The sequence below is a fragment of the Numida meleagris genome, chromosome 3 (genome assembly GCF_002078875.1).
Source record: "Numida meleagris isolate 19003 breed g44 Domestic line chromosome 3, NumMel1.0, whole genome shotgun sequence".
Taxonomy (NCBI): Eukaryota; Metazoa; Chordata; class Aves; order Galliformes; family Numididae; genus Numida; species Numida meleagris.
In genome coordinates, this window is record NC_034411.1 from 11,002,987 (window position 1) to 11,013,975 (window position 10,989).

Consider the following 10,989-nt stretch of genomic DNA (forward strand, 5'->3'; position numbering starts at 1 on the left):
GGGCTGGGTGGGCTTTAGGGTTCCTTCCAATTCAAGCCATGTTGTGATTCTATGACTGTGATTTTATGATATGATTCTATGATTCTCTTAGATGGGGAGAATCAAAGTCCAAGCCCAGACACTGTTATGGGGGGATGTGGTGACATAGGTGGAGGCTTCTTCCACCTTCCAACTGAAGGACAGCTCAACTGTGCCATTTGGTGCCAGAGGATGTTCACATTTCTCTAAACCTGTAGCAAGAATCTTGCCACAGTTAGGGGATGGCTGGGAAGAGCCTACAAAGAATTAGACAATTAGTTAGGAAGATACAGGGAGATGCTGGGACAACACAATTTCCGTAATTTAATTCTGTTTTTTATTGACTTCTAGAAGAATTTGTTACTTTTGTCATTCTCAGCAATTGTTGCAGCCTGTGGTGTCATAGTTGGTTCATTCTGAAGCAGCACAAAAATAAAAAAATAAATAAAAAATAAAAAAAAGAAGAAACATGGTTTCCAAATCATCTCTCCTTCTATATCTTCAGGCTTACACATGTATGGAATACCTTGTAAGAACTATGTGGTCTTACAGAAACCTGACTTCTACTGCTCTGTGTTACATCAGAAATATTCATAAGTTTTGAAGAGTAAATAGATAACAGCAGTAATGATATTCTTGGAAACAACCCAACCATATTTTCTGTCACAGGGAACGTAGTACATTATACAACTTGCAAGTTCAAGATCTGATGGGGAATGTATATTGTCAGGAAGAAAGTGTCTTTGAGTCATTGAAAAGTACATATATGAAATTGTCCAGCAGTTGTAATTTTAAATAAGAGGTTTGTTGGCTAGCTCGAGTGAATGCTGGAGCTGTCTCTTAGACACATACATGCAGCTGACATGGCTGTCAGAGCTAATCAAAAAGTAATCACCCTGTCAAGGAGGTGCGTAAGAATTATGAATCATTCTGCCGAGAAAAAACAACAAATACAAACAAACAAAATTAAATCCAAACAAGAGGCTCTTCTGGAGAACACTGGCTGCTTGGGAAGGCATGAGAGATAGGAGGAGGGACAGAGACTGCAAGAACTGTTCTTAAACTTTTAAAGCAAGAAAACCTTTTCCTTTGCTGAAGCGGTGTAGGGGAATGTTCAATGATAGAGCAGTTCGATTTTTAGAATACCTCAAAACTCCACCATGGTTATAAGCGATCCACATTTTTGACATCTTTTCGTTCTCTGGAACTATCATATTAATTATTCTATATCAACCCAAATCATTGAGAAGATCTTCAGATTCAGTAGAAAGCTGACTATTGCACAGTGGGATACAAGTTTTCATAGAGGAAATTCAGCAAGTTGGGTTTTTTTTTAATGGTTCAGTGGTACCTTTTGAAAATAAAGGTCCAGAGTGAAGAACAGACAAGAAAACAGAGAGATGTAGCAGAACTATTATCTATATTGCACACAGCCAGTGAGCTTTAAAGAAGTCTGAGGGAAGGAAGGTGTAATTCCTGCATACTAATTGCAGTATTACTGTTCAGTCACAGATGTGGGTGAAGAAAGTACAGGTAAAACTAAACAAGAAGAAAGTAAAAGATACCTGTACTTGAAGTACTTGAAGATACTGAACTAATAGGGAGACAAAACTATACAGTTCAACAAGGTGAGTTGCAGCACATAATCAAAAACAGCACTGAGATATTTGAGTCAGACATATATTTGAACTCAGAAAACAGAACCGAGAGGCAACTCACTCCATATGAATTGAATGTGATTGTTTTTCTAGATAACTGTTTATTTTTTAGCTAAAATTTATGCCTAATTTTGGACTATTACGATGTTAAATCTTGCTTTAAACCAATTCTGAATGGATAAGTAATAAAGGAGCATATTTATAAGGATTTACATATTTGTTGACTTGATACTCCATACTAGCATTTAATGACATTTCTTCTACTTCAGAAGATACAATTTGTCTTGTCATTTTCCAGTCATGAAGACTGGAGACTCACATAGTTATATGTAGATTTTAGACTCTAAAAATAATTTTGTCCAAAGAAAGCAAACATCATTAGAAAATGTGTAGGCATATTTGCTGATCAGAAGGTATTTGTGGACTTGGTATGTTCAAAATCTCAGCTGACCACAAAGCATATCAAGACTTACATGTTTTTCCTTGAACATCATTGCTTCCCTGCATTTACTGTAATGCTGAGAACTTAACATGAAATAAATTCAAGAGAATTTAACAATAATAAGTAACATCTCACTGAAAATCTCAATTTGATCCTCAGGATAAACTTAGATGCCACTATTGTTGGCTTGGTAGCTTCAATGTAGGGAACTGTTTTAAGCAGTAAGAAAAATAGACCTGATTAATAGTTCAAAACATAAATATTGATGGTATCTATGTCAATAAAACACATGAGATATTGAGTTGGAAGTTTTATTACCTTTCAGGACTTGTATACCTACCTGTGGATTGGGTTTTTTTTTCATGAAATGAGCAGAAGTGTCCATGACTATGAAGATGATTTAATTACTACAACACAATCATCACAGAGATAAGGTAAGATTGATGTGAAATAGTCTCAAGAAGCTAGCTTCAAAAATCCAGAGAGAAAAAGAAAAAATTCTATATTGATGTTTTTACTAATTTCTAAAGGATTCCCTATGTCTCAAAAAACAACAAAAAAAAGTGGTTGTTTTTTCTGTGATTTTTATGTGGTAACATCAAATAACAAATGAAATATATTTATGTATGGCAGTAGCTACATCTCAAGGCCATCCATGCCAAGTTCGAATTTAGAAATAATAAATGTAAACACTGAGAATAGCATAGCGTAGGATACAATACAGTCCAGTAGTTCAGTTGGAAGGGATCTACAAAGATCAACAAGTCCAGCTGCCTGACCACTTCAGGTCTAACCAAAAGTTAAAGCATGTTATTAAGAGCATTATACAAATGCCACCTTACTAGAAAACCTGTTCCAGTATTTGGCCGTCCTCATGGTAAATATATTTTTCCTAACATCCAGTCTAAACACAACTTTGTGCTGTTCTTGTGAGTCCTGTTATTAGCACAGGAAGAGATTGACAGCTCCCACTCCATTTCACTTCCTCAGGAGGAAGGTGCCAATGAATGCTTTTAGTCACAAAATATAAAGAAGTGAATGAATTTTGAATAGTTGAATCTTCTTAGCTCGGATGTGTGGTTTTCTTTTATGTCATAGCAGTCTATAAGCAACAAAGTATAGACAACACTCTAGAAAAAAAAAGAAAAAGAAGATGAATTGTAGAGAACAACGAGTTCTATGTTGACATTGAGTGGATGATGCTCACTAAGCACTTTGAAGCTCATTTCATACATAACTCTCTGTGGAATCACATGCTTGAAAGCAGTGGGTAACAGATCTAGGATTAATTTTTTTGTTGCAGTCCCAAAGAGAGATTATTTTAAACCTTGAATTATTTTACTTAATATTTCTTGCAAAATTCTTTGTATTTAACAGACTTTTGTAAACATTACTAATAGAATTTCCCAAATTCCTTTTTAAATTTCACTAAATTCCTGCTAATATGTAATTTATGTAATTTATATGAAATGTGTGAGTGTTGTTTGTAAGTCACTTGCATAAACTTTCATGAAATCCATTCATCATCATCAATCATCACCTTCATCACCCATTTCCAGCTGCCTATACCTATCACTGCATTCAGGAGTCCTGTCTGTTAGGAGAGCTTCTGAACAATCTCCATAGAGTGTGTCTATGACGAAAAAAGAAACTATTTTCTGAAGACCTTACAAATTGAAAAACAATGTATGGCAAGTCTAAAAGACTGGCAGAACAGTGGGATATTGTAGTGCAAATTATCAGTGTGCCCAAATCATAGATGTAGTATGCAAATTAGTAGAAGCAATCAAAGAAATTGCATCTTGCACAGCTGCAGGATTAGATCTTACGCAGGAACTTCCCTGAAAGGTGCTGAGTGCCCTCAGCTCCCACTATCTGCTAATGCAGGCTGAGGGTACTAGGAAGAACTTCTCCTATTTTGAATCAAGCCTTTTGATAGCTTCAAGAAAATCTCTGATTATTATAATTTGTTTTATAATGTGTCACTCTACACTTATGAAAAATGAATATACTTGCTATAATTCAAGTATTCTACAGACACTTAGCTTGACTAAAAGTGTGCCAAGTACACTAAAAATATATTACTTTTCATAAGGGTATAATTTCCTAGTAATCAAAAGATATCCTCTGATTCAAAAATTGCTGTGATTGTTAATGTTGGTGAGAACTTCTGAGGCATCAAAGCAGAGGAATATTTGTGATGTGAAGCTGCAGATAGGTGGAGATCATCAGTGTTTAAACCATAAATAATGCACCTGCTCAATAGATTCACCGAGAGAATACTAGAGTGTGCCAGATGGGTAGTATTTTTCCACTTCAGGGAAGCTTTATTGTTGGGATGCCTTGCTCAAAATCTTTCACTAAGGGATTCAAGACTTTCTGTTTAAAGAAATTGCAGTAATAACTACTAGTAGTTTAAAAGCTACATACAGTTTCTTTTTGTTTAGTCCTCACACTTCAAATAGTTCAGGTGTTTCCAATATAGCATAGAACTAAGTAATAGGGGAGGCAAGTAGGAGTAAGACAAAGGCCCAAAGGAAAGATGGATTGGAAGGCAGCAGAAAAGGCAGGGAGAGAGGATAGAGTCACAGTAGTTGAAGTGGTTAGAAAAAAGGAAGCAACTAAAGCTATAAAAGCGAAAGTTATTGTGGGAAAACAAGTATACGAAAAAGGAAAGATGAGAAGAAAGAAACAAAGAAAAATAATTAAAAGGCAAATAGAAACTAGGTACAAAGAAATAAATCAAAACTGACTGATGATAGATCATTTTGCCTGGGTCAAAAAAAAGAGGTAATAAGTTATAGGACAAATCATAAATATCTGGGCATCTTATGAGTTGACTCTAGCTGTAAGGAGCACAGAAGATTTTTCTGTTAACTACTCAGGCAATGGGGTGGAGATAGAAGCAAACTCTGGTCAAAATAGAGACTTTTTTTTTAGTTGCATTATGACAGCGCCAGAGTCAGAATTATTGTTAGAATATGTTGAACCTTCTGGGAGAATTGTCTGTCAACCTGGTGCAGAAGATAGGGTCAACAGCTGCAGACATGTTCTATGGCACAGCAGGATATTTTTGGGGCTCATCCTGTGCTGCTTCCAGGGTGCAGCTTGGCAATTCCTAGAGAGTATAAGCCTTCCATTGCTACATGTGAATGGCTTTCTTGTGGTACTGTTGGAAGAGTAAAGTAGCATAAGATTTTGTAATATTATTTCCCTCTGTTCAGCACCAAACCTACTCACAAGTGCTTTAAGACTTGAGACAGGCAGTACTATATATTCTTTTCTTTAGCAATGCTAGTGATGTTTTTGTTCTCCCCTCCCAGGCAATCAATGCTGAACATTTACAGTTATCACTTTCCTAGTAGCATTCAAACTCTTTAGCTCTACCTCCATAGTTCTTTTTAGCACAACCTGTAGGCACCAAAACATGCCAGAATTCAGGGTAGCTTCTTTTCTCAATCCAGGAAAGCAGTCCTTTACGCAATATGAATATTCAGATTTTTCTGCACTATCTGGAAGTTTTTGTCTCTCACAAAAAATAAGCTTCTCCGATGGGAGTATGTGTATTACATTTGTGTTTTCAGTACCAAGGAATTACTGTTTGCTCCATAGAGTATTTCTTTTTCCAATCACTGTTTCAGCTATTTTTTTGCTATGCCATATTCAATACATAGAGTTGGTTTTTTTTCTTGCTCTTCATCTGTGATTCTTTCTATCTATTTCGTGACCATGGCCTGGTGCTGACTGCTGCTTTTGATTTAGCTGTGCATTTGTGCAAAAATAGCATAGCTACCAAAGCAACAGGAAAAGTGAATTTCACACAGATTTATATAGTGGCAGAAGAAAAGGTGAAGTTATTGCTTATTTTAAACAACAGAGTCAAGTTCTCTCTAATGTGTTTAGTAAAATTTTGTTTTGCAAGATGCATTATAAGACAAAAGTTTTTCATTCCATAACTAGGTACCCCAATCTTAGCCACCCACAATAATTTGAAGTTTCAAGGATCCAGACTGAACTATTAGTACTAACTAGTAACTATTATCTACTAATATTCCTCTATTGCCACCTATGTAATGTGCTGTTCTTATTCAAAGCGTATTCATTTTCTCAACATTGTATTCATTTGCATTCATTTACTTTGTGTTCTTCATACCTCTTCTCAGCCGCAAACTTCTTAGGATGCAGTGGCCATTAGAAAAGTGTCTTTGCCTAGTTACTGTATTTATTTCAAGTTATTTCAACATACATAAAAGCATTTAACTTGACAAATGACAGAAAGGTGAAGTAATAAAACTAACATGCTTTTATTTGAAGATTTGTAGGCTGGATCACATTCAATTATTGCTAAGGCAAATTAGTCCATAACCTGCCTACAAGATATTGTTTAGTTTGATTTCTGTATTTGTCAGATAAGCATACAGCAATGTCTTCCAAGTGGATAGATCATTTGTAATTGTCTATTTTAAAGTATTGCTGGGTCAGAACAAAATAGTTATGGTCCTGTAGATGGAGAAATTACCATGGTTATGTTGGTTATAGACAAAAGATTTGGGCTGGAATACCTCAAGGCTTTGATCCTATAATTTAGCTAACACAGAACTCCAGCAGGGCTTTGCTCCTTATTCTGAGAGCTTATATTGATTCTTAGGCACTCAATGACTTAATGCTACAGGCTGAGAAACACACAGATTTTCCTGATGTTTGCAAGTTTCAGGATGTAAAAATTATGCAAATTGATCACAGTTTGCCCAAAAAGCAAATTAGCATTGTGCACCTGTAGCAAGCATAATATGTGTATTTCAGAGAAAGTATGAACATTCAGCACATTTTTACCTCATTAGCACTCCAGGGGTAGCAGTGACTTAATTCTTCCCCGTTGAAAGCTCTGTAGTTGCTACCTGTAGACATTTTACAGTTGTCCATAAAACACGTCTGTCAAAAACAAACATAAATTTTATGAAAAGTATTGAGAATTCAGGGTAGTGATTCATTCCTTTATAGAGTGAATAGCTCTGTTCAGGCTGTAAAGCCTTTTGCATTCCAATTTGGTGGGGCATAAAAAGAAATGCCACTCCCAGAATTGGGCTGCCTGGCTTTGTAATGCTTCAGATTTGGAAGCAGATACTTGCTGCTCAGGTTGCAGAGATCATAGAACACCTGTTCTGACCATATGAAGCTGCATTTTGGAAAGGAAGAATTAGATGAAAAAAGCGTAGGAAGAACACCATCCAAACACTGTGGAACAAAGTGGACTTCACTGTGACATGGTGCGGAATGATAGAGAGATGTGAAGAATCCCATCTGTTAATGTCGTTCTCTTTGTTTATGGGAGATTAGTTGTTGGATCGATAAAGTAATCTTCAAGTCTCCACAAAGTGTTGATCACTTTCATATGAGGAGTATAAATGGTTATCACTGCATTTTGCCCCAGATGTCAAGTTTGTCTCATACAGTTGTATGAAGGAAGATAAAAAATATTGCACTATGATCTTGTTAAGTTTCCTGTTCCTTGTTTTGGAAGCTCTCTTGCAACCACCCTTGAGCATTCTTGTTAGATGAGCAATAATCCTTATGTAACAATTAGTTTTTGTTTCCTTTTAGCTGAATTACTAAAGCATTTCATTTTATATTAGAAATGCTTTTTCCACCTTTTCTTTTTTCCTAGGCTTACTTTGTTCCCTTTTAAAATACGTTTTTGGCATTTTAATGTGTTGCTTTATGTGGTTATTTTTACACAATAGTCTTTGCTGCTGAACATTCATCTAAGTCCACAAATGTCCCTGAAGATGCTATAGGTACTCCTGAGTAACATCTGAACTTTTCTCTCATGTAAAAGAAATCTGTTGGTAAAACATTTTGAAATTCAAATATAGACATAACATGGGATATAACATAACAAGGGATGTAACCACCTTAAGTATTTCAACTGAGTGTAGCATGGGGTTATATTAACTTTCTTCCTCTTTAATAAGCTGTTAACTATTAACTTAGGAAACAAACCCGAGAACAATTATGAACATGCAGCTAAAGGTACATTCTCAATCTGCTGTTTAGAAGAGCTAGCTATCTTTTTGGGTTATATTGAGAATTTATTGGAGAGCACTTCTTGGTAATAATTTATGCCACCATATATAATAACATATGGCCTCATCCAGAAAGTTTGCTGAAGTCTTTGGCAACCATTGTCAAAAACAATATTTCTCAGCAGGTTTGGGAGTAAGAGAAGAAAATTGATGGAAAAGCTCATAAAAAACTTAAAAGACAAAGAGTTTCCTTTATGAAGAATAGTCATATGAGCGAACATCTGAAAAACAACCTCTCCCACTAACAAAACTCAAACTTCTAGAACGGTGTAAAAGACAATAGGTTGGAAGGGGTTATTTCTTGTCTTCTGAAAAAGATATTAAGAGAAACTGAAGAAAGCTGATTCAGATCTGTGTGGGGAAATTCTTTTTCACACAGTATATAATTAAACCATGAAACACATTTGCACAGGTTGATACTGAGGCCAAGAACTGAGCAAAATTAGAAAAAGATTTGAATATTTATATAATAATGAAGAATATACAAAATGTTGACAATGGTGGCTGCCAACACATTTTCAAAGACTGTTAATTTTCAAGATGCAACCAAATCCTTAGAAGATTTTTTAGTGTGATTGTCTGCCCTAACTTTATTATATAGTTCATCCTTTGAAGCATCTCAGTCTGTCCATTGTGATACCCTTCTGAGCTGAAAGTACCTTGTTTATGCTCTAATAAGGAACTGAGTAGGACTTTCCATCCAAAACTGGACTGTGAATGTCCTCTACTTCCTTCAGTGGGTTTTCTTTCTTTTCAATAGTTGTTGCACATTTGCCGTATCATTTTCTAGATAGGCATACATTTGTTCTGTTCATGCAAGAGTTAGCCAGCTGTGTGCCAGCTGTTAGCACAGCACTGAATCTGAGCTAGTGAACCTTGCTGAGGTTTTTTATTCCTCAATAAGCATTCCAAGGACTCTTAATAAGCAGCAGATTCTTTGCTGAATGATGTAGGACATTTTTTTCTCTGACATCTCATTCTTCTGTAGCTGTACTGTAGCCTGTACACCTAGATTTAGTGACTGGTGCAGTAAACAAATATAGCCTATTTAAATTCACAAGGTGTCCATAAGCTGATGTGGATTTGAACATGATATATTCATTATTTTATTCATCAAATCAGATGTTTGCAAACAGCATACCACATTGATTCCTTGCCTTTTTTTTTTTTTTTTTTTTCCAAAATCTGTGGGATTTTTATTACCCAAGCTGGTCACATGAATATTTTCATGAACAAAAAATATTGATTTGAGTGCTACTGTGAAGAGAGTGAAAGGAGTTGCAGACGTCAATAAAGCTGAATTCAGGGCTGATGCTTTAAAAATGTATATTCACAGTTGCAAATGTTGCCTGCAGTGTTCATCCTGCTTTGTTCATAGTAAACATCTGACTTAGGGATTTAGAGAAAAAACTTTTCTGATGTAGCATGTTTTTTGCTTCTATAATTAGGAACAGGCAGCTACTATTTGCTGTAATGGAGCTTAAAGACATCCCTTCTTTCCTCTTTGCATTTGAAAGAATTTATCATTTATTACTACATTGTCAAAGGCAGGATTATGTCCTATGTGCACTCACAGGAAAACCCCTGCGAACTCTTTCAGTTGCTGCCAGGAAGCCAGTGAACAGAAAATCCTTTTTTTTCTTTTTTCTTTTTTCTTTTTTTTTTCAGAAGGCATGGAAAAATAAGTATTATCTTGAAAAGAAGAGTCTCTAAGAATAGGAACAGAATAGGAACAGGAATTATGATCCTGGGCAATAAAAGGCCTGTGCACACCTGTCAAGAATATGGTCAGTGAAATCATCTCAATGTCCCTCCCAGGAGACCAGTGAATTTATTCTATCCCCTCTTTGCTATATCCTCATATAATTCAGTAAAGACATGCTGGAAGCAGAATAGCGAATGTAACTCACTTTTACTGGAGAACTCTTGGATTTAAGGTATTGAACTGCTGCTATTACTGGACATACCTACAGCATGCTGAAGAGCATGATTCAAATGGCCGTGAGCTTGTGCAGTTATGCTGGCTCCAGGACCATCCATAGAGGCTAGCATTTGGCTAGCAAGAATGCAGCAAATAATTATTAAATTTAGACAACACTGCTAGTTATCATGAATGTTCTGTTCCAATCAATATTTCAGGGGCTTTTCTATTGCTTTGCAGAGTTCAGTGAAGACATGACATTCTCTTTAATATTTTTTCCACCTTGAGTTCTTTCATTTTTCTCATAAAACTATTCTTAATACATTGTCCTCATTAAGACGTACAAGAATTTAATAATACAGCACAAGTAATGGAATAAATCAGTCTAATAAATAATCCTTATGGCATAAATTATGCAACACAGTGTGGGTCCTCTGGGAGTAGTAGAGGAATGTAAGTGAAACTGTGACAAGGAATATCTGTTGCATAAGCACTGGCATTTTTCCCCGCTCAGTTTGATCAATGGCTGTGCTACATAGTGGCCTTCATAATACATAATGATTGTGGTGTAAGTACACATGCTCTCTTGTAGGAGGCCAAAATATTTTACTTTGGCACATTTTATTGAAACAGGCCAGGAAAACTTTAAAGCCAGTATTAGTGGTAGAGCTTCAGGACGATTACTTAGTGTGATGCATAGGTTAATAGCTGCTATATGGTCACTTCCTTGCACATCACATTGAATAATTACACTTTTTGTTTCTAGAAACATAATTAGTCTGTGATGGATGGATGGCTAAATTCAGAATGTGGGGTCACACCCCACCTTATGATGGAATAGCTGCAGGTAGTTTCTGCATTTTGAAA